Genomic DNA, 24377 nt, shown 5'->3' on the forward strand with positions numbered 1-24377 from the left:
CCCCCAGATAAGTCTTATTCAGACCAGGGGGACATATCCTGGAGAAGACTGGTAGACTGATTTCACTGTCAGGGCCAGAGTACCTGGCAATTTCAGGTATCTCTTTGTACTAGTAGACATTTTCTGGTCAGATAGAAGCATTCCCCACTAGTCCCAGTTTGGGGGCAAGTCCCTTTCTATCATTCCTCACTTAGTTGAAGTGACTAGGGCATTATTAAAGAAATAATCCTCAGATTTGGCCTCCCAGGATTCCTACAAAGCAATAATGGTCCAGCATTTTGTCGCTAATGAAGAAGGGGATTACATGAGCCTTGGACATAAAATGGATCTTGCACTCAGCCCAGAGACTCCATCATTGAGGAAAGTAGAGAAGTTCAGTCAGACTTGGAAAAGGGCCTTAGCCAACGGATGTCAGGAAACTCAAAAAAAATTGGATTAAGTTACTTCTGATTGCCCTGCTCTACATGTGGTTAGCTCTAGGGGTTAAGTTAAAGTTAAGTGCATTGAACTCATATACAGTAGACCCATTTCCAAACCGAAGAAAAGGGACACTTTAACCCCCCTGAAAAAGAACAACTCAAGTTTGCCCTCCAGGTAGGAGAGGCCATGATAGCACCCATGGAATGTGGTAACAGGGTGCTGCCTGTACCCACTGATCTAGCCCTGTACCTCTTCCAGCCAGGAGACTGGATGAACCTAAAGACATGGAAAGCTGGTAGCCAACAAAACCAACTCAATCCTAAGTGAAAAGATGCCACCTGGTGATCCTAACCATCCATTCTGCCCTGAAGTTGCAGGGATCACTCCATGAGTATACCACACTCGAGTGGAGGAGGCTATAGAGCCCAAACCTCCTAGAGACAACCTGGGGTAATGGATTCCTTTGACTACTCGTGTGAACCGCTCTCTGCCTTGAGGCAGCCCCATCCACAGCCTGTTGGGAAAAGCACTAGATCATATCTCTCCATCTTCTGATCCAAGAGCAAAGCTTTCCTTTTGCTTCTGAGCAACTCAATCTTATTCTGTTGACTTAAATGGGCAAAAGGACCCTTGCTGAGGATCTACTCAGGAGGGTTGGTTAAAAAGGCAAAACCAAATAAAACATTCTTGACCTTACAATTCCCTCCAGTTACTGTAACAATTCTTTTTTCTCCCTTACAGTAAAACATTAAAGAAACTCTCTACACACATCATTTCTGCTTCTTCACCTTCCATTACCTTCTCAATCTACTTCACTCTCAATAATAACCTAAAAATCCTTCACGCTAAGGTTGCCAAAAACATCCAGTCCTCTGATATCATCTTACTTGACCACGCAGAAGCACTGACACCATTGTATACTGTCTCATTCTTGAACTACTCTCCTCTTAGCTTCCCTGACATCATCTTTTAGTCTGGCTACTTTACTTCAGTCTCTTTTGCTTGCTCCTCATCTAAATGTTACAAATTCACCTGTATCATTTTTCTCCCTATGCATTTTCTTTGGGTGATCTCATTTATTTCCATAGCTTTTAAAACCATCTGCTGGGAGGGATTGGGGGCAGGAGGAGAAGGGGACGACAGAGGATGAGATGGCTGGATGGCATCACTGACTCGATGGACCTGAGTCTGAGTGAACTCTGGGAGTTGGTGATGGACAGGGAGGCCTGGCGTGCTGTGATTCATGGGTCGCAAAGAGTCAGACATGACTGAGTGACTGAACTGAACTGAACTGATGCTGACAACTCCCAAATTTCTGTATCTGTTTCACACTCTGACCCCCACAATTGTACATCCAACTACCTGCTTGACATCTCTTAGCAATTTTACGTGCATTTCAATATACCAAAATAAAACTCATGACTTTTCCCAGGGCTTGGTAATTGAATGAGAAACTAAGCTTGCAAACAAAGCACCAACAAAATATGGGAAACTCCCCATTTTTTTAAGGAACAAAATCAATATTTAATATATTAAAATAAAACCATACAGGTAGTCATCAGGGTTGAGGCTTAATTAGGCATCTTTCATTTATGCAATAACTTAGTGTTGTTTTTGTTTTGTATTATGCTTAAAGAAGGATTTCATTATTTTTTTAAATATGAGACCTCTAAAGATCCTTATCTGCCCCCATCCATGCCCAGTTTTCCACATATCAGTAAATGCATTGCCATTGTCATTCATTTGGTTTCAAAGTCAGAAAGCTGGATTTCATCCTTGAAAACTTCCCTCATTTCCCATACTTAAGCCAGAAACAAGTCCTGGATTGAAGTCCTGGATTGAACTCCCCAAATAATTCAATCCTTGCTCTGTTCTTTACCACTGCCAGTATTATCCACTTCAGTCATGTCAGCCCAACTATTCTGAGAAAACTCCTTACTGTATGTTTCACACTATGCTTACTCCCTTCTAACACATTCTCCACTCAACAGGCAGAATGTCCTTTAAAAAACACAAAATGTTACTCCCTCGATAGTTTCCCATTGCTCTTCAAATATAATTTCAATTCCATGTCATAGGTTTTTGGGCCCTGCCTGCTCTGGTCACTATATATTTTGTAACCACACCTTGACATCAGATCACAATCCAGCTGTGGCTTGATCCTTTCCATCAGCTGGTCTCAGCAGTCTTCAGCAGCATCCTCTCAAAGACATCCTGTAATTAGACTCTTCTCTCTGGTTTTCTATCACTTTGCCCTGTTTGTTATCACAATTTGTAATTTTTTTATTTGTATGTTTGTTTGCATCCTTTTTGACTATCTTAGTTAGACTGTAAACTGAGTGAGAACAGAAGCCTGTTTTCTTTACTCTGGCTTCTCCTATGTCTGAGCGAAAGTGAAGTCACTTAGTCATGTCCGACTCTTAGCGACCCCATGGACTGCAGCCTACCAGGCTCCCCCGTCCAGGGATTTTCCAGGCAAGAGTACTGGAGTGGGTTGCCATTGCCTTCTCCATGAAAAATAGTAGAAGGGTCCAAAAATTAATGGTCAAAGAAGGATCAAAAAATTAATGGAATTATGGATTCCACCCTTAAGTGGAATGAACGGTCAGCCTAATTCAGTGACAATAGACCCAGTGCTTCTTTCACTCTCTCTCCCACTGAAAGAAACAACTCTGAAATTCTGGACACTTCACTGAGCCACAACTTATTCACTTTTGATCATGGGATCTAATAGTCAAGCCTGTAGACTGTTTTTAGTGAATGATAATGGAATGGATGAATGTGCAGTGAATCTGGTCTTTTGCTTCCCAAAAGATAAAATGAGGACAATAATATTTAAGTTCCTTCAAGCTCTAAATTTCAAGACCCTTGAAAGTCTCATCAGACAAACTAGTTATAAGTCTGAACACTGCTTCTGGGAGTTTCCTGTCAAGTTTAGTCTTTAAAGTGCTATTGAGGGATTATCAGGCATTCAGTACAATGTCATCTTCCTGTCTTCATTCTGTTTGGAAAAACTGAGTAATATTTCATTGTCTACTTTATAAGAAAATGGAGGTGCTTGATCTCAATATGAAATTCATCAGTACTTTATATACACTGGTAAGACTAAAAGGTATTTATAGGTCATACTATGATCCACATGAATACTTATTACAAACTAAGTTTTCAATAAGTGACAGTATATATAAATTTTCTAAACATATTGCTGCTGCTGCTGCTGCTAAGTTGCTTCAGTCGTGTCCAACACTGTGCGACCCCATAGACGGCAGCCCACCAGGCTCCCCCGTCCCTGGGATTCTCCAGGCAAGAACACTGGAGTGGGTTGCCATTTCCTTCTCCAATACATGAAAGTGAAAAGTGAAAGTGAAGTCGCTCAGTCGTGTCCGACTCTTAGTGACCCCATGGACTGCAGCCTACCAGGCTCCTCTATCCATGGGATTTTCCAGGCAAGAGTACTGGAGTGGGTTGCCATTGCCTTCTCCTTAAACATATTGACATATACACAAAATTCACATGGTCTAAGACACAGGAGATATTTCCAACATTAAAATAGGAAAATCTGGTATTTTAAATCTTCTGACCCAATTCTGTCTGAAGAAGAAACCTCACGACAGCTTTAAGAAATAACTTGAAAGCACAGATTTGGCCTTCCTAAGTATGTATACTTTCTGTTTTGCTACTCTGAAAGTGGCATATTAAGGAGGGTAGGCAAGTTGACAAAATTCAATAAGACATTTAACAGCTTGTGATGCATTCTGACCCACGGTTTCTGAGAATTAATATTCTAGCATCCATGGAATTTTGTATTAGGCTTTAGTAAATATATTTGACACGTTAAAATTCAATCACACACTAAATGCAGCATGGCACTGAGACTGTTAATTTCAGTGCCTCTTTAAATAGTGGATATTATTTCAAATAACCTATCATATTGAACAAAATTGTTTTCTAAGGCTTTTTTAAAAGATTCTCACTAGTGTTTACTGTATTAGTGCTCAAACATTAAACCATAAAAATCATCCATTAGAAGCTAGGAAACATACAACCCAAGATGGAATAAACTTGGTAATCATTTTGACAAGGGCGAAATTGCAATAAGAGACCTTGCTTAATCCACAGCACAAAACGTGAGGAAGCATGACAAAGACACTGTCCTCCAGCACTGTGCTCCACCAGACGCACGTGTCTGGGGTTAAAGAAATGGAGCCACCAGCGGCACCCTCACTACATGTGAGGATCTGTAGTCCACTAAGCTTTGAACAAGTTGGCACCTAGTCCTTACTTGGGCACAGGCACACAATCTAAAATCTGCTCTTAGGCACAGATGCACTGGCACAAAATCTGTCCTTAGGCCCAGAAACTGGGAACGTTGGCTATAGTTACATAATACGTCATTCCAACAAAGTGATTGAAGCTGCATGGGGTGGGCAAATTTGCTCAAATGAAGCAGGCAGAGCCGGAAGAATTCAGACATTTTTGGCAACAGAGCCAGAGTTTTAAGGAGGAAAAAAATACTTTGTGTGGAAAATTTCTGGAAGAATGTATGCCAAACTAGTAATAATAGCTATCTCTTATAGAAAGAATTATTAGAAAAATTTAAAGTGTTTATTTCTGTAATTTTGATTAAAAAAATATACAGGGAAATAATACAAATAATTGAAAAGTAATAAAAAATGCCACACACATAATCCATTCATCAGCAATCATTTCCCAGATTTTTACTTTTAGATCACTGGAGGGGAAATTTGAGATTTCTTCCTTTTACCATCTCACAATGGATAGTCTATCATTTCCTTCACTAATGTTAAAGGATTCCTTTTTTCTTTTATTGAGTAAATGTCCCATAAAGTAGATTTGCCTGGCATTCATTGTGAGGCTGAATCATGCATATAAAATAAAAGACTTTTAGTTCATCTTCAATAAAACAGAATATTCTTTAAACCAATAGTGCTAAGAGGAAAAATGATTTCATTAACTGAAATGTTTAGCCAAGATACTGGATGGTGCTTTTCACCTGCCACAGCAATTAAGACGTCTCTAATAAAATACCATTGAGATAAATTATAGTTCTTTACTCAGAGCTCATCAGAGAAGATCTAATTTATAGCACTGACTATAACATGTTAAAAAGTCTCTATATGAAAGCTAATTCCATGATAAATTTTAATTATGTGGATAGAACTAGCTTCAAAGCTGTATTAATTATACATTTAAGCTCTACATGCAAACTAGTACATTACAGTACAGCCAGAACATGTAAAATATAGTCTGAACCGAATTAAAATATGCCAATTTCCTCTGCAGTTATTTGCTTTTGATATACTGTAGTTCTTTCAGACCATTCTTTATAAACATTAAATTACTGCTGTGCTTTCTTAGCCATTTTGCTACCCTAGAAAGAATTCCAGGCTCTGGTTAACTTCATGGCATGATTTTCTACTTTCGCAGAGTACAAAGCAGATATCCATCTAAGATAAATACCTTAATAAAAGGGGTGAAAGTTGCTGGCAAGTTTTACTTCCTTATCCCAAAGTCTGTCCACCCCGCTCACTGTAATTCCTAGTCTCACCCGTCTATTTCTCTCTCTGGGTTTTCATCTCTGGCTCAAAACATAGGTCAAGGCACCAAAGCCCTGTAAGTACAGGCATGCATTCCTTGCTTCAAAAACAGACTAGAGCAGTAGCCAGTCAGCAAACTCAGTCTTTGACAAGAGGCTTGTTTCATATGTAAACTGAACATTTCATTCTCTATCCATAAAGTCTTAGTACCTAGAAAATATCAAGTGAATTGAAGAGCGTGCTTAGTGTTATCACTATTACATGTATGTAATACCTCACACAGCAAAAAATGAAAATTTGTAGATTAAAAATTTACCATATTTCATCTTTCCTGCCCCTTAGTTTCCGTTTCATTCCCTGGAGGTAAATTGATCACTTTACAGGTATACAATGCATATGAGAACATACAAGTATAAAACAACAACAAAAATGTATACTGTATTCTTCACTTTAATCTTTTAACATATGTATATTATATACTGGAAATTGTCCAAAATAAATACAAATAAATAGCTCCATTTTTAAAAAGGTTTCATAGAATCCCATGCCATACAGGCACATAATTTACTTAACCTGTGTCCTAACATAGATATTTACTCTGCTTCCAATCTTTTTGTTATTTCAAACAACCCTATAAGGAATATCCTTGTATGTTTGTCATTTAAGATGTGACAAGCATATCTGTGGATAAATTCTCAGAGCAGTATTGCAGGATCAAAGACTATATGGATTTGCAATCTTGATATTGTTAAATAGTTTTTTATAGAGTTTATACCAAATTACATACCTAATAGTAGTGTATTAAATACCTATTTTCTCACACCCTTTTCAATATAGTATGCTATCAAAATTCTTTTATCTTCGTCAAATTAACAAAGGAAAATGGCATTTCATTGTAGTTTTAATTTTTAAATTAATGTTTTTTCCTGTTATGTATTAAATGAATAACTTTTCATATTTTAAGACCCATTTACATTTCCTTTGATACCAACATTTTATCCTTTGTCCATTTCTTGTAGGATTATTGGTCTTTTTCTTATACATTTATTTATATATGCTAAGAAACATAGCCTTTGGTCTATGTCATCAATTGCAGAGAAAATATTTTCCCCTGGCTTGTCATTTGCATTTTTAAATGGATTTTAATGACAAGATAATTTTATTTTAGTTTTATATGGTCAATTTATTCTATCTTTTAACTTAATATTTCTTAATTTTGGATTAACCCTAGGAATGTCTTCTGAACCTTGAAACATTTTACATACATACACACACACACCTGTGTGTAAAAATACAAAGTATTTCCATAGTATACTTATATTTTTCTATTTAAATATTTTAAATATTTGGAATCTGGGGATAAGAAATGAGGTAAGAGCCCAAAAATATTTTTATTTTCCAGATTACTATCCAGTTGCTCCAATGTTGTTGTTGTTCAGTCACCCAGTAGTGTCCGACTCTTTGTGACCCCATGGACTGCAGCACACCAGACCTCTCTGTCCCTCACCATCTCTTGAAGTTTGCCCAAGTTCATGTCCATTGCATTGGTAATGTCATCCAGCCATCTCATCCTCTGACATGCTCTTCTCCTTCTGGCCTCAATCTTTCCCAGCATCAGGGACTTTTGCAATGAGTCAGCTGTTCACATCAGATGACCAAAATACTGGAGTTTCAGCTTTAGCATCAGTCCTTCCAACAAGGTTTCACAGTTGATTTCCCTTAATTTTGATTGGTTTGATTTCCTTGCTGTCCAAGCAACTCTCAGGAGCCTTCTCCAGCACCACAGTTCAAAGGCATCAATTCTTCCATGTTCTGCCTTCTTTATGGTCCAGCCCACACAGCCTTACGTGACCACTGGGAAGACCATTGCCTTGAGTATACGGATCTTTGCTGGCAGTAATGTCTCTGCTTTTTAACACACTATCTAGGTTTGTCGTAGCTTTCCTGCCAAGAAGCAAACATCTTCTGATTACATGGCTGCAGCCACCATCTGCAGTGATTTTAGAGCCCAAGAAGCAGAAATCCGTCACTACTTCCACCTTTCTCCCTCTAATTGCCATAAAGTAATGGGGCCAGATCCCATGATCTTAGTTTTCTCAATATTTAGTTTTAAGCTGGCTCTTTCACTCTCCTCCTTCATCCTCATGAAGAGGATGCGAAGAGTTGACTCATTGGAAAAGACTCTGATGCTGGGAGGAATTGGGGGCAGGAGGAGAAGGGGACGACAGAGGATGAGATGGCAGGATGGCACCACTGACTCGATGGACATGAGTTTGGGTGAACTCTGGGAGTTGGTGATGGATAGGGAGCTCCTCTTCGCTTTCTGCCATTAGGGTGGTATCATCCACATATCTGAGGTTGTTGATGTTTCTGCTGTCTATCTTGATTGCAACTTGTAACTCAGCCAGTCCAGCATTTCTCATGATGTGCTCAGTGTATAGATTAAACAGTGACAGTAGACAGCCCTGTTGTAATCCTTTCTCAATCCTGAAACAATCAGTTGTTCCATACAGGGTTCTAACTGTTGCTTCTTAAATAATTCATCACTCACCTACTGATTTGTTATGCCATTCTTGCCACACACTAATATCCAACACATATCTACTTAACAGACTTTCTTGTCTGTTATCTGCATGTCTATTTATCTGCATGTCTAGTCATACATTATTATTACATTCAGTTCAGTTCAGTCGCTCAGTCGTGTCCGACTCTTTGCGACCTCATGAATTGCAGCACGCCAGGCCTCCCTGTCCATCACCAACTCCTGGAGTTCACCCAAACTCATGTCCATCGAGTCAGTGATGCCATCCAGCCATCTCATCCTCTGTCGTCCCCTTCTCCTCCTGCCCCCAATCCCTCCCAGCATCAGAGTATTTCCCAATGAGTCAATTCTTTGCATGAGGTGGCCAAAGTACTGGAGTTTCAGCTTTAGCATCAGTCCTTCCAAAGAACACCCAGGACTGATCTCCTTTAGGATGGACTGGTTAGATCTCCTTGCAGTCCAAGGGACTCTCAAGAGTCTTCTCCAACACCACAGTTCATGACTGTAACTCTATTTGCTTGGTCTTCAATGCCGAGTCCAGGCAACTCGATATTTTAAAATATGGGAGAGACTATAACTTGTTACTCTTCTTAGACCAGAATTTTCTTGAACGTTTTCCCAATTTTCCATGTGAATTAGTTTTTCCAGTTCAAGAAAATGAACAAATAAGTAACACTCTACCCTGGTTATTGATATAGAATTAAGTTTATTACTCACATTAGGAAGAGCTGACATCTTTATAATATTGAATTTTCATATTAAAGAAAATGTATGTTTTCCTAATTTGTACTGATTTTGCATATTTCTTGTTAAATTTATTTTTTTTCTATTGTAAATGTGGTATTTTGTTTCATTATAACTTCCAATTGGTTATTGTCTGTACTTATAAAAGTTGTTTGCTCTTTACTATTATTATACTCAGCCATCTAAAAATTCTTTTGTGTATTCGTGTAAGCAAGTTTAAAATTTGCAAATATTACAACCTTTTTCATATATGTATATATAATATACACCTCATAATCTCCTCACTAATTGTACTCGCATGTACCTTCAGAACCATGTTAAAAAAATCAGTAGTGAGGGCTTGTGTGGGCAACACATATGCTAAAACTGGAGCAATACCAAGAGGATTAGCGTGGCCTCTGAGTAAGGATGGCACAGAAATTTGTGATACATTCTGTATTTTATCTCCTCAGCCACAGGACACAAAAGCAAAAATAAAAAATGGGACTATATCAACTAAACAGCTTTGCACAGCAAAGGAAACTATCAAGAAAACAAAAGTCAGCCTACTGAATGAGAGAAGATATTTGTAATATCAGATATATGCAATGAGGTTGATATATAAAATATATAGAGAACTCATGCAACTCAATATCAAAAAAACAAACTCAATTAAAAAATGGGCAGAGGCACTGAACAGAGATTTTTGTACAGATGGCCTACAGACACCTGAAAAAATACTTAACATCACTAATCATCAGGGAAATGCAAGTCAAAACTACAGTGAGCTACCACATCACACCTATAAAAATGGCAATTATCAAAATAGAAGAAACAAGTGTTGGTGAGGATGTGGCAAAGAGGGAACCCTTGTTTGCGGGATCATAAATTGGTGGAAAACAGTATGGAGTCTCGTCAAAAAATTAAAAATAGAACTCCCATATAATCCATCAACTTCACATCTAGGTATTTACCCAAAGAAAACAAAATCACTAATTTAAAAAGATATATTCACCCTATTGTTCACCATAGCATTAAATAGACAAGACATGGAAACTAAATGTCCATCAATAGCTGAATGAATAAAGAAAATGTGGCATGCATACATACACACACACACACACACACACACACAAAATGGAATATTACTCTCTCATAAAAAAACAATGAAATTTGCCATTTGTGACAACATGAATGGATCTAAAGAATATTATGTTAAGTGAAATAAGTCAGATAGAAAAAGACAGACACTGGATGACTTGACTTAAATGTGGAAGCTAAAACACACAAAAACACAAATAAGACAAAATAAAAACAGACTCAGAACAAACTCGTGGTTGCTAGAAGGTGGGAGACAAAATAAGTAAAAGAGATTAATAGGCACAAACCCCCATTTATAAAATAAATAACCCATGAGGATGTAATATATATCATAAAGAATTGGTCAATAATATCTTAATTATTTTGTATAGGATCAGATGGTTACTAGATTTGTCATCATGATCATTTCATAACATATGCAAATGTCAAATCACAATGTAGTACACCTGAAACTAAAATATTACTCTCTATCAACTATATTTCAATTGTTGTTGTTTAGTCGCTCAGTCGTGTCCAACTCTTTGTGACCCCATGGACTGTAGCACACCAGGATTCCCTGTCCTTCACCATTTCCCAGAGCTTTCTCAAACTCGTGTCCACTGAGTCAGTGAGTCCATCCAACCATCTCGTCCTCTGTCACTCCCTTATCCTCCTGCCTTCAATCTTTCCCAGCATCAGGGTCTTTTCCAGTGAGTTGGCTCTTCACATCAGGTGGCCAAAGTACTGGAGTTTCAGCCTCAGCATTAGTTCCTCAAATGAATATTCAGGATTTATTTCCTTTAGGATTGACCGGTTTGATCTCCTTGCAGTCCAAGGGACTCTCAAGAGTCTTTTCTTATACCACAGTTTAAAAGCATCAATTCTTCAGTGCTCAGCTTTCTTTATGGCCGAACTCTCACATCCACATAGGACTACTGGAAAAACCATAGCTGTGACTATATGGACCTATTGGCAAAGTAATGTCTCTGCTTTTTAATACACTGTCTAGGTTTGTCATAGCTTTTCTTCCAAGGAGCAAGTGTCCTTGCTTGAAATAAAAAACGTGGAGCAAGTTTTTCAAGTAAAAAGTAGTGATGCTCTGGTTTTATAGTGATGCTCTGGTTTTATTCTTGACATTATGGGGATCTTCTCATTGTGTTTTCATTAACACATGATATTAACATTTAGATGGTAATTATTAGTTTAAAATGTTACCATATAGTTCATAGTTTATTGAGTTTTTTTCCCCAACCCTTGATTGGTATGATTATGTGATTTATTTGTTTTCCTCTAGGTGAATTATATTAACAGAGTTGCTGATGTTGAATTATTTTTCCATTTTTGGAATAAGCCAGTATTATGATCCCTACTCAATCAGTGTCTGAGTGCAGTCCAGGGGAAGGAAGCATGGTTTGGTATGAATACCATGGGGGTTTTATAGGGTTTGGAAGCTGGAGTCTGTCATCAACTATGGTTCTCACAGCAGATTCTCTTGAAGGAAATTTGAGCAACACATTTCTACAACCATCATGTGAGTCAGTAGAGGACTGGAAGTCAGAAAACTTGAGCTCCAGAACTATCGCTGCCAACTAGTTATCAGTGTTATCTTAGGTAATGTACTCGCTGAGCTTCACCTTTTCCTTGCTTGATAAAGACAGACATAATAACAGCAAATGCATTTAAAGTGCTTGAAAGAGATTCTAGTACATAGTGTATAGTAAATATTGGCTGTGATTATTGTTAGTACCAAAAATCCCTTCAGGGCGGAGCCCCAGAACCTGGAAAGTAGCAAGATGCTCAGTAGCTCAGTCGTGTCTGATTCTGTGACTTCATTGACTGTAGCCCACCAGGTTTCTCTGTCCATGGGATTTTCCAGGCAGGAATACTGCAGTGGGTTGTCATTTCCTACTCTAGGGGATCTTCCCAATCCAGGGATCAAACCCAAGTCTCCTGCATGTCCTGCATTGGCAGAAGGAACCTTTACCAATGCACAATGGCTGCCATTTATTAAGCACTTATTACATGCCAGTTAGTGTTGACAAAGACAGAGGATCAGAAGGAAAGAAAGAAAAGGAAGAAATCATGGCACTAGTTGATGTTACCACCTTGAGCAACCTATACTAAAGGAAGAGGCTCTCTAGCATTTAGAATTTGCTAGAACAAAAAATAAAGACTTATAAGGAAGAAGAAAAGTGAGCCTAAAAATTCCTTTCTGGATGTGTTAAGTTTACTGAGAAGGAAAGATAGAAAAGATTTAGGGTATCAGCAATAGCTTCCCAGGTGGCTCAGTGGTAAAGAATCTGCCTGCCAATGCAGGAGATGCAGGGTTCAATTCCTGGGTCAGAAAGACCCCCTGGAATAGGAAACAGCAACTCACTCCAGTATTCTTGTTTGGAAAAAGTTCATGGACAGAGGAGCCTGGTGGGCTGCACTTTGGGGTCTCAAAGAGTTGGATTGACTGAGTACACACACACAATGTTCAGAATAGAGTAGGTCCTTGGCTGGAGCTTTCATTTGGCTCTCTATCACCTGGGTCCCCCTGGTGGCAGGATGAGTGAGGGAAAATGAACAATATCAACATACAGAGCAACAATTCAGCACATGCAAGCAAGGCTTCTGATCCTGCATCTTCCACTTACCAAATCTGAACAAAATCCTTAACTTTCTGGTTCTCATCCTTGAAAGGGATTGCTCTGAGGAATAAATGAGATAATAATATATAATTTATGAAAAACACTTGACACAGAACAGTTGTTCAATAAGTATGGCTATTATTATTAAAGCATGTCTCATATGTTTTCTAATGACCTAAGTTTTACTTATAAAACTACTCTCAAATATGATGTTAATTTGGGAATTCCTTGGAAATCCAGTGGTTAAGACTCCACTCTTTCCCCTGCAGGGAGCACAGGTTCAATCCCTGATCGGGGAATGAGGATACCACATGCCACATGGTGGGCCCAAAAATAAAAATATATGCTAATCTTTAACAAATATTGACTGCCACAAAGAATATTTTTCATGAATTTTAATCTTAGAATGTTCAGGAAAAACCACATCAACTACAATGATTTTCAATAATTACACTGATGTTCTAATTGAAGTTTTGACCTTGCACTGAAAAAAATTCAAAGGAACTTTCCTTTTTTTTTTTTTTTAAGTAAACTCATCTCTAATGGACAAACTACCTGAAAGGATCCTTTTAAAATAAATACTATCCAAAAGCTACTCACTATCCAACTCCTAAGTTACATATATTAATAACAGTTAGAAACATGAGAATCCTGGAATGTGATCAGGTGGGCCTTAGGAAGCATCACTATGAACAAAGCTGTGGAGGTGATGGAATTCCAGTTGAGCTATTTCAAATCCTGAAAGATGATGCTGTGAAAGTGCTGCACTCAATATGTCAGCAAATTGGGAAAACTCAGCAGTGGCCACAGGACTGGAAAAGGTCAGTTTTCATTCCAATCCCAAAGAAAGGCAATGCCAAAGAATGCTCAAACCACCACACAATTGCACTCATCTCACATGCTAGTAAAGTAATGCTCAAAATTCTCCAACCCAGGCTTCAGCAATACATGAACTGTGAACTTCCAGATATTCAATCTGGTTTTAGAAAAGGCAGAGGAACCAAAGATCAAATTGCCAACCTCCACTGGATCATTGAAAAAGCAATAGAATTCCAGAAGAACATCTATTTCTGCTTTATTGACTATGCCAAAGCCTTTGACTGTGTGGATCACAATAAAGTGTGGAAAATTCTGAAAGAGATGGGAATACCAGACCACCTGACCCACCTCTTGAGAAACCTATATACAGGTCAAGAAGCAACAGTTAGAACTGGACATGGAACAACAGACTGGTTCCAAATAGGAAAAGGAGTACGTCAAGGCTGTATATTGTCATCCTGCTTATTTAACTTATATGCAGAGTACATCATGAGAAACGCTGGGCTGGAAGAAGCACAAACTGGAATCAAGATTACTGGGAAAAATATCAATAACCTCAGATATGCAGATGACACCACCCTTATGGCATAAAGTGAAGAAGAACTAAAGAGCCTCTTGATGAAAGTGAAAGAGGAGAGTGAAAAAGTTGGCTTAAAGCTCAACATTCAGAAAACTAAGATCATGGCATCTGGTCCCATTACTTCATGGCAAAGAGATGGGGAAACAGTGGAAACAGTGGCTGACTTTATTTTTCTGGGCTCTAAAAGCACTGCAGATGGTGATTGCAGCCATGAAATTAAAAGACCCTTACTCCTTGGAAGGCAAGTTATGACCAACTTAGTCAGCATATTAAAAAGCAGAGACATTACTTTGCCAACAAAGACCTATCTAGTCAAAAGCTGTGGTTTTTCCAGTAGTCATGTACAGATGTGATAGTTGGACTATAAAGAAAGCTGAGCGCTGAAGAATTGATGCTTTTGAACTGTGGTGTTGGAGAAGACTCTTGAGAGTCCCTTGGACTGCAAGGAGATCCAACCAGTCCATCCTAAAGGAGATCAGTCCTGGGTGTTCATTGGAGGGACTGATGTTGAAGCTGAAACTGCAATAATTTGGCCACCTGGTGCAGAGAGCTGGCTCATTTGGAAAGACCCTGATGCTGGGAAAGATTGAGGGCAGGAGGAGAAGGGGATGACAGAGGATGAAATGGTTGGATGGCATCACCAACACAATGGACATGGGTTTGGGTGGACTCCGGGAGTTGGAGATGGACAGAGAGGCCTGGCATGCTGCAGTTCATGGGGTCACAAAGAGTCGGACATGACTGAGTGACTGAACTGAACTGAAGCCATAAAAACCCAGTCATCATATTAAGATGATCTTTTACGTCAACATGAATCAACACATGCCAGACAGACTTTAATAGTCAATTTTGAGATATGGAAGTTCTTGTTTCAATGGATGAAATATGTAAGCCTTTGAAAAATTCAAATGTGAACATTTTTTAATTTAATAGATTTCTTCTGAACTGAAAGGATAGCAAAAATTGGGTTAAAAGTTTGCATGAAAACTTTAAAAAGCAAAGATCACAGTTGATATAAGATGGTGTTGAGAGAGAAGCATATATTGCATGGCCTTGAAATTGTTTCCACTCACATGGAACAACCCCAGATGTTTTCAAAAATCAAAAATGATAAGCAGAAAGAGAGTGGGAAGAAACAACAGCATTTTTGTTATATCAAACTGATAAACACTGGGCTGCATATATATTATGCTAAGCATGATTAAGCACAGAATTAACATCATTTCACTGCATTTGTAATACAGTGAAATAAGGCAGTTGAGACAAATGGAAAAAGGTCTCCAAAACATTGCTTTGAGGATATAAATTGGCACTGTCAAGTTATATATTTACAAAAAATATGGACAAAGAGGTCAAATAATTAATTTTTTCTGGATGTATGTGCATAGGCTATGATTAAAGGTCACCCTGTTATTCATGTAGTTTGATAAATCTTAACCTCCCATGAATCACATGTCTCACAGTGTATCTAATTACCTAGAATGGATCCAAAAACAGTACTAATCTTGCATTTTAATAGTTAAAGCATCATAAACAAAAGATAAATCTTTTCCTTGATAAAAAATGTTGGAGACGCAAATTTACAAAAGAAGTCGAGAACAAAATATTTTAAGTGCCAAGCAAGCACCTGAAATATGTCATTTATTCATTTAATATCTACTGAGCTCATACTCTTTGATGAGTAGGTTCTCTATTTAAGTGCTGAAGACATAAAGGTTATAAGGATATCACAGTCTAGTGGCAAGTGACAGGTATATGTAGATTCAATTTCAATACAATAAGAAATGCAATGATAGTAGAGGGTCCAGGTGTAGAGTGGGGGTGGGGGGATGCCCAGAGACAAGGTAATTTTACCTTATCTTATGGGAGAAGAGAGGCAAGAATACTTTTCAGAGGAGGACTGGCACCTCAAAGATGAATATTGGTTGATTTTCAGAATAATCTCTAATAATCCTCATATGTAGGTAATAAATTATCCCCATTTTATAGATGAGGAAACAGACGTATTCTGACTCAGAGATAATACCTGGTAGGACCAAGTCTACCTGATCCCAGTATCACACATTTTCCATTGCCTTTGAGGGCCAAGAAAAATACTCTGTATATCTCTCCAAGTTATACATTTTTTTCACCATTGCTTATCCCATTTAGGAATTCCAACATAACATTCTCTTCTTGCATTCACATTCTCTTTTTCTGTCTCTTTAGTTTCTAAGTCATGTCCGACTCTTACGACCCCGTGGACTGTAGCCTGCGAGGCTCCTCTGTCCATGGGATTCTCCGGGCAAGAATACTGGAGTGGGGTGCCATTTCCTTCTCCAGGGGATCTTCCCAACCCAGGAATCGAACCCCGGTCTCCTGTATTGCAGGCAGATTCTGTACTGACTGAGCTATGAGGGAAGCCCTATGCTTCCTAATTCGCATTATGCTGAACTAAAAGAATATATATATAGTAATTGCAGGCTTGTATTTCTGCCATATACTGTTAGAAATTCTCATGAAAACCCAAAATATTACCATTAACACAGAGAATAGTAGATATAAAAATCTAAAACTGTCACTGGGAAAAATGGAAGCCCTATTAAGACTTTATAATATACATCTGAAAACATTTCCTTTAATTGATCCAATAGTCTCAGATTTAATCAGAGGGAGGCAGTAGTTTTAAGACCATCTAGAATTAGGAGTTGATTTAGCTCTCCTCATGATGGGATACACTAAAATTTTCTTGATATTTTGCCTACCTTTATAAAAGGGGACAGTTTTATTTTCAACCTACTATCATCACCAATTGAAAGACACTATGTAAGAGCTGTAGGAATGCAAGAGCCTTCCTGAGTAGGGAAAACTCATTTTCTTGTGAGTATCCCCTTTACCACTCACACAGAACACTTCACTTCTGAGACTTCCGGTCACTAAATGTGTGGGAATTGTTCCCATACCAAGCAATTCTGTGATACCAGCTGGGTGTCCTCCAATTTAACTCAACTCTCACGCTATCTACCTTGAGGTATCTTTAGATACATAGCTTAAGTAGTGCTCAGTCCCACAAGACTGCTCCCACTCTAATTTCAATAGTAAGTCCAGTTTGTCACCAGTGTTTCTGAGCCATTAGCTATAAATCAGAGATTCCCAAAACCCTCACCTTGGGTTCAATTAATTTGATAGAGCAGCTCACAGAATTAAGGAAAGCAGAATACTTGCTGATTACTGGTTTACTGTAAAAGGATATGATAAAAGACACAGATGAACATTCAGATGAACGAGACATGTAGGGAAGTGACATAGAGCTTCTTCCGTGCTTTCTCCCAGAGCACTACAGTCCTAGCTCCTCTAAGCAATCAGCAACCCAGAAGCTCTTCAGACTCACTTGAGGGATCTGTATGGAAGCATCATCACCAAGGCATGATGGATCATTAACTTCATTTCCAGCTCCTCTCCTTTCTCTGGAGAATGGGGAGTAGGGTTGAAAGATCCAAGTTTCTAATCATGGCTTCATCTTTCTGGTGACCAGCACCCATCCAGGAGCCTACCAAGAGTTACCTCACTAGAACAGATGGCAAAGAGCATACACACACACACACACACACACATATATGTATGTATTTTGTTATCTTACACATTCTAATCACTGATGTACTATGTGCTAGGCAATGTGCTATACACTAAGTAATTAAAGTTGAGCAAGCCATACTGGCTGACCTTAGGAGTTTGCCAACCATGGTGAGAGGCAATCAGGCAAGAATATAAATGCATTTGCTCCAGCCAACTCATTTTACACATGTTGAAAAAAGGATAAGAAAATAAGTAGTTTGTCAAACTCTGATTATGCACTGTTGATGGGAGTGGAAACTGATATAACCTTTTTTGGAAGACAGTTTGGGAATGCCTTTTAAATTTGCAAATGCTCTTATTCTAAAACACAGATATTCTAAACAGAAATTTATCCTTCAGATGTACTTGCAGAAATTCCAAACATAAGTGAAAAAAATCTACGCAGTTTTGACCATATTAAAGAAACATTGGGAGCAGTCTAAATGTCTATCAATAATTGACTGGCTGAATGAACTCTAGAACACTGTGTAGCAATTTAAAAGGTGAAATAGATTTGACATAATGTAAACACAAGAGGTTATTCAAGAGCTATCGATATATGAAAAAACTGCATGGATGATGATGTTCTATCCTTGTTTAAAAAGAAAAAAATCACAAGTAAATGTTTAGAAAAATAAGTATCAGAGAAATGTATACTAAACTATAAACAGGCAAAACCAATACAATATTGTAAAGTTAAAAAATAAAATAAAGGAAAAAAATAAAAAAATAAACTATAAACAGTGGTTAATACAATGCCTACAGATAATTTCTATCTTTTATGTTATCATTTTGTAATGCTGGATGATTTTTTCTAAATTAAAAGTGTGTTTGACTAAATTGATGTGATTTATAAACACCGTATCTTGCAAAAAATTGATATTTCTAGGTTATATTAAACTTCCTTGAAAACTGTAAAAGCTTAAACAAATTATGGGATTATCTATTTATATAATAAATAATATTAGACGTTATTTTGAGGCACTCTAAAAGAGCATATACTTATGCAGAAAAAAAAAGATTTTAAAACCATTAAAAATAACAAAAATTAGGATAATAACATAGTTAGGAAACTATGAGTTTCTCTCAAGCATTCTTGAACTTCAATCCAGGTCTCTGGAGTCTTGGTCTAGTTCTTTTTGTCTGCAGTTAGTTCTAGCCTATGGGTAATCTCTTAAAAGCTTTTCCTCAAAGGCAAAAATTCTTCCAAGCAACACTAATTCTCATTACAGAAAATGCAAATATTAGAGTGTCTCTATGAATGGAAAAGAAAGCTGCTATCATTGCTAATAAGAACTTGTGATGATAAACTGTGGAAACTGTAAACTCTAGAGTACAAGAAAGTAAAACAACCAGTGACTTAGCCTGTCAACAGGGAGGCCTCACAAATATCTAAAATTCATAGTCACCAACGCATTCATGAGCTACGTTTGTACAAAGTAATCATAATCTTATTCAAATAAAATATTTATATTTGGTTGGAAGAAGATGTAATGTGAGGGTCCCTTCTCACCCAAATAGAAAACTATCAAACTGAGATCAGAAACTCAATGTGTGGAATGACTGAGCAATTGAATTTCCCATGCCTCTGGGCAAACTGCAGCCAGGCTCTGAGCTCAATTAAAGAAGAAAAGTTGCCTGATGAGCAAAATCAAGTGTAAAACCATCTAAGAGGGACTCTAATGTATGCTGGGTATTTTCTTTCCAACTCATAAAATTCACACCATAAACTGAAGAAGGTAAAATTTAAGGGAATGTAAAATTTATCAATCTTCAAATTTTGTTACTTCAATGTATAGAACTGAAAAATGAAGATATAATTTTATTCAACCCAAGCTTTGAACATATAAGAGAATGTTAAGCTAAAATTTTCTGTTGAGACTTTAAGACAAGTGACATGATACACAAAAACAGGTGTGAAACAAGCCAGCCTCCAGAATTTGGAATAAAATCTGTGTATATATACATTCCCAAACCTTTTCATATAAAAGGTAAAAACTGGTACTCAGGTAAGAATACATGAATGGTAAGAGAAACAGCCTTATTGCTGATACAGAGAAAATGTTAGTGGTCTGCATGGAAGATCAAACCAGCCATAACATTCTCTTCCTCAATCCACTTTAAAGAGGGAGACAATTTAGAAGAAAAAAAAAAAGGAATGATTACAACAGCATGTGTCAAGAGCTATAGAGAGAGTGGTATGGTGAAAAGAACATCTGCCACAGAGCAAGGCAGTGAAAGTGAAAGAATTAGTCAGTTGGTCATGTCTGACTCTTTGCAACCCCATGGACTGTAGCCTACCAGGCTCTTCTATCCATGAGATTCTCCAGGCAAGAATACTGGAATGGATTGTCATTCCCTTCTCTAGAGGATCTTCCTGACCCAGGAATCAAACTCTGGGTCTCCCACATTGCAAGCAGATTCTTTACCATCTGAGCCACCAGACTTGAGTTCCAGTCTTGGCTCTAATCTTAGGAAAGTGGCCTTGAGCCATTTCTCCATCGCTGCCTCACTTACATCTCCTGTAAGCATAACATTCCTCATTTAGTTCTGACCTACATGGTACTAGCTTGTTCTAGACTGTCTCAGAAATAGTTTTATATTTTTTAAGAGAAGAATGGATTTTTTATTACTCTACTGAGCAGTTAAAATGTATACTTTTTTCGTGACCCATCAATCAACATATAGAGTAAGCAATATCATACGCTCCCAGTCAATTTGTTTACTCTGATGTGATCTTTTTTCTTCCATTATTTCATGTTTTGTTGATCAGTGTGACCTCTTAATGGCTGATGAATAGCAAATAAATGGATAGTGTTGTAGATGTTGCAAGATGCTATGGCAGAGTTCACAACAGATGTGAAAATGCACATTTTATGATAAATGAGCACTGTCAAAAAAACTGATGGAAGTAACTAAGTAATGGTAGAACCCAGAAGTCAATCAGGGATTGATGGAGGCCCTGTGACACATGAAGGTCAATTTAAATAGCTTAGGGGGAAGTGACCAACAGTTGTTTGTATAGTAGTTTGCAGAAAGTATGAGTGAGTATATGTTACAATTTCTGATTTGAAAAGAAGCAAATGGTGATTGCCAGTAGATGAGAAAAGGAAAAACATTCCTATGGCCTTTTGCTGTACAGCCCTCATATAGTCCAGATTCAGTTATCCTTTCCATGAAATGGAATAGCTCTCTGCTAAATGGAATTTGTCTGCAATAATTCTTACAGCGCAGGTTGTGTGGATTAAATAAGACTGATTTAAAACCTCAAAGCAAAGACAGGAAAACCACTGTTTGTCTAGGATAAGCCTTGCTATGCCTGGAGAAAATAGTTTGTATTTTGCTTTTCTATGTCTACCAACTAAAGAAACTGGATGACTGCATTCAGTGTGGAGAGAGAACTGCTTGAGCTAAGGATACAATGTGAGAATACTGAATATACTGAGGCAACTGTCAGCACATTCGCATGGCTAGACAGAGTGATGGAATAGGATATGAGACAAGGAAAACAGACTGAATTAGAACATTAGGAGCAATGGGCCTTATTCAGAAATGATGGGAAAAGATGGTAAGTAGGAATGATCAGCTCCATGTTATGTACTGGCTATAGCACGGAAACTGTATTGAAGTCATCCCTAACAAAATAGACATTCTATTGACAGAGAAGGAGGGCAATGGAATTATAACCAAGTAGACATTCAACTTGGAGAAGGCAATGGCACCCCACTCCAGTACTCTTGCCTGGAGAATCCCAGGGACGGGGGAGCCTGGTGGGCTGCCATCTATGGGGTCGCACAGAGTCAGACACGACTGAAATGACTTAGCAGCAGCAGCAACAGACATTCAACTGATAGAATTGGGAGTAATGTCTACTTGGATATAATTCCTGAGCACAGTTCTCTAACTGTCCCAGGCTCTATGGCAGAAAGGTCATTTGCCCATCTGAAGCCTTTGCCCTCCTCCCGTTAACAGAACATCTGTCTTGTTAGGGTTGATGATGCATACAGTCACACATGGTCAGCTGTGACTGATGGAAGCCAACAGTGCTGGTCTCAATGCATTTTTTTCATATACTTTCCCAAGTTCTCATGAAGCTAGAGGTGGCCATGTGACTTTTTACCAGCAACTAAATTTAAAGCAAAATTCACAAGGAGGTTTCTAAGAAAAATTTTCTTCCTGGAATAGCTTGGGCTACCATAACAAAACTCATAGTCTAGGTGGCTTAAACAAACAAACAAACAAAATTATTTTCCTCACAGTTTTGTGGGCCAATCTGATTTCTGGTGTTAATTTCCAGATGGTTCCTTACCTGGCTGCTTTCTCCTCACTGGAAACTACTTACCTGCAGATTGCTGATTACATAAGATTGTAGATTGCTGATTACAAAAGATGATAACTGGCTAAGCCACTCTGTGTTCTGATACTTTTAAGTGAAAACACTCTTAAATGATATAGGTGCCTAAATCTTGTCTCCAACTTTGAAGTCAAGATTCATGTGCTTGACCTCATTCAATCTTGGACTTCAACTAACTCATTAACTGACTCCTATTTCCTGCTTCCCATGTATATTTCTCTAAATTTACCTTTAGAGAACTGCATGGAAAACTCCATTCTAGTGAGCCTTGAGCCCATCCTAAGGCAGAAATTGGCACCTTGCTAGAGGGAGCATGGGACCTTATTCGGCTTTGATAACATCAATTCCTTTCTTCCCTACAGGTCGTTTAAGATTGCATCTTTTATCCTTTATAGGATTTAATATCCCTAAAGGCAAGGACTAACATCTGACTCAACCTCTTGATCTTCCATAGTGTCTGGTTTATCTTAGATCCAAGGTAAATATTAGTTGAATGACACTGATCTTCCTATGACTTTAGACTTCCAGTGTCTTGCTGCAACTTCCTTGAGATTTGGCTTTTTCCTTGGTTGAAGTCATCTAACAGACATCTGTTAAATTAATAAACCTGTTAAATTGGGAGAAAAGGTTAAGAAAATATAAAGTATTTTTGTGGGAGGAGCTAAGATGGTGGAGGAATAGGATGGGGAGAACACTTTCTCCCCCACAAATTCATCAAAAGAACATTTAAATGCAGAGTAAATTCCACAAAACAACTTCTGAATGCCGGCAGAGGACATCAGGCACCCAGAAAAGCAACCCATTGTCTTCAAAAGGAGGTAGGAAAAAATATAAAAGACAAAGAGACAAAAGAGGAAGGGACGGAGCTCCGTCCCGGGAAGGGAGTCTTAAAAAGAGAGAAGTTTCCAAACACCAGGAAACATTCTCACTGCCGAGTCTGTGCCGAGCCTTGGAAGCACAGAGGGCAACATAACAGGGAGGAAAAATAAATAAACAATTAAAGCCCACAAATTACGAGCCCTGCGGTAACTCCCCCAGCGGAGAAGCAGCGCAGATGCCTGCATCCGCCATTAGCAAGCGGGGGCTGGGCAGGGAGGCACGGCGCGGGCTGCATCGCTTAGAGTAAGGATCTGGCCTGAATACCCCGAGCGCTACCTGAGCGAAATAATTTGGGCTAGCAAAGCAGACTGTGGGATATCTACCACGCAAAAAGCCAACCCTAACCTAAGACACCGCCAGGCCCGTGCACGGAACAAAGGACTGTACAGAGATAGCCGGCTGCAGACCGTCCCCCTCCGGTGACAGGCAGCCAGAGCGGCAAAGGGGCAATCGCAGCCCCAGAGAGACATTATCTACAAAACTGAAAGCAGGCTTCTTCGCTAACTAAAACTTCTTGGGGTTCTGGACAGTCAATATCCGCCTGAGAAGGTGTGCCGGTTGTACACCCAGATAACCAAGCGGCAGGGAGGTGATAAGTCGCAGCAACCCTGCTCGCCAAACACCTCATCATTGAAAGACAAGTATATGTCTTGTCTTTCTTGTCTGAGCTGCTCGGATCTGGGAAGGGTCTGGGAAGGGTCTGGGAAGGCACAGATCCGAGTCTGTGCCTCTGAAGACTACCCGAGTTCCTGAACCTGAGCATCTTAGATCTGGGAGGTGCAAGCAGTCCAGGACCGGCCGCAGATGGTTCCTGGCGGAGCAATCTAGAGCCTGAGCAGTGTGGGCAGGGAGGCTACACGCGCCGTGAGCGGGGGCAGGCCCAGTGTGGCTGAGGCACTTCGAGCACACGCCAGTCTTATTTATTTGCAGCGTCCCTCCCTCCCCACAGCACAACTGAAACAAGTGAGCCTTAAAAAAAAAAAAAAAAAAAAGATGTCCACCACTGCCCCCTTTGTATCAGGGTGGAAATCAGACACTGAAGAGACCAGCAAACAGAAGAAGGTGTAACAGAGGGAACCGCCTTGGAAGCGACAGGCAATAGATTAAAACTCTGTGGTTAGTACCAACTACATAGGAAGGGGCCTATAGATCTTGAGAAATATAAGCCGGAACAAGGAACTAGCCAAAAATGAAC

General features: G+C 38.8%; 1 pseudogene; it reads left to right on the forward strand.

Moving 5' to 3' along the window:
* The first annotated feature begins 265 nt into the window (after positions 1-265).
* Positions 266-24377, forward strand: part of LOC104987574 — a 49481-nt pseudogene continuing 25369 nt past the window's right edge.

This window comes from Bison bison, unplaced genomic scaffold (assembly GCF_000754665.1).
Source record: "Bison bison bison isolate TAMUID 2011002044 unplaced genomic scaffold, Bison_UMD1.0 scf7180017864098, whole genome shotgun sequence".
NCBI classification, from domain to species: Eukaryota; Metazoa; Chordata; class Mammalia; order Artiodactyla; family Bovidae; genus Bison; species Bison bison.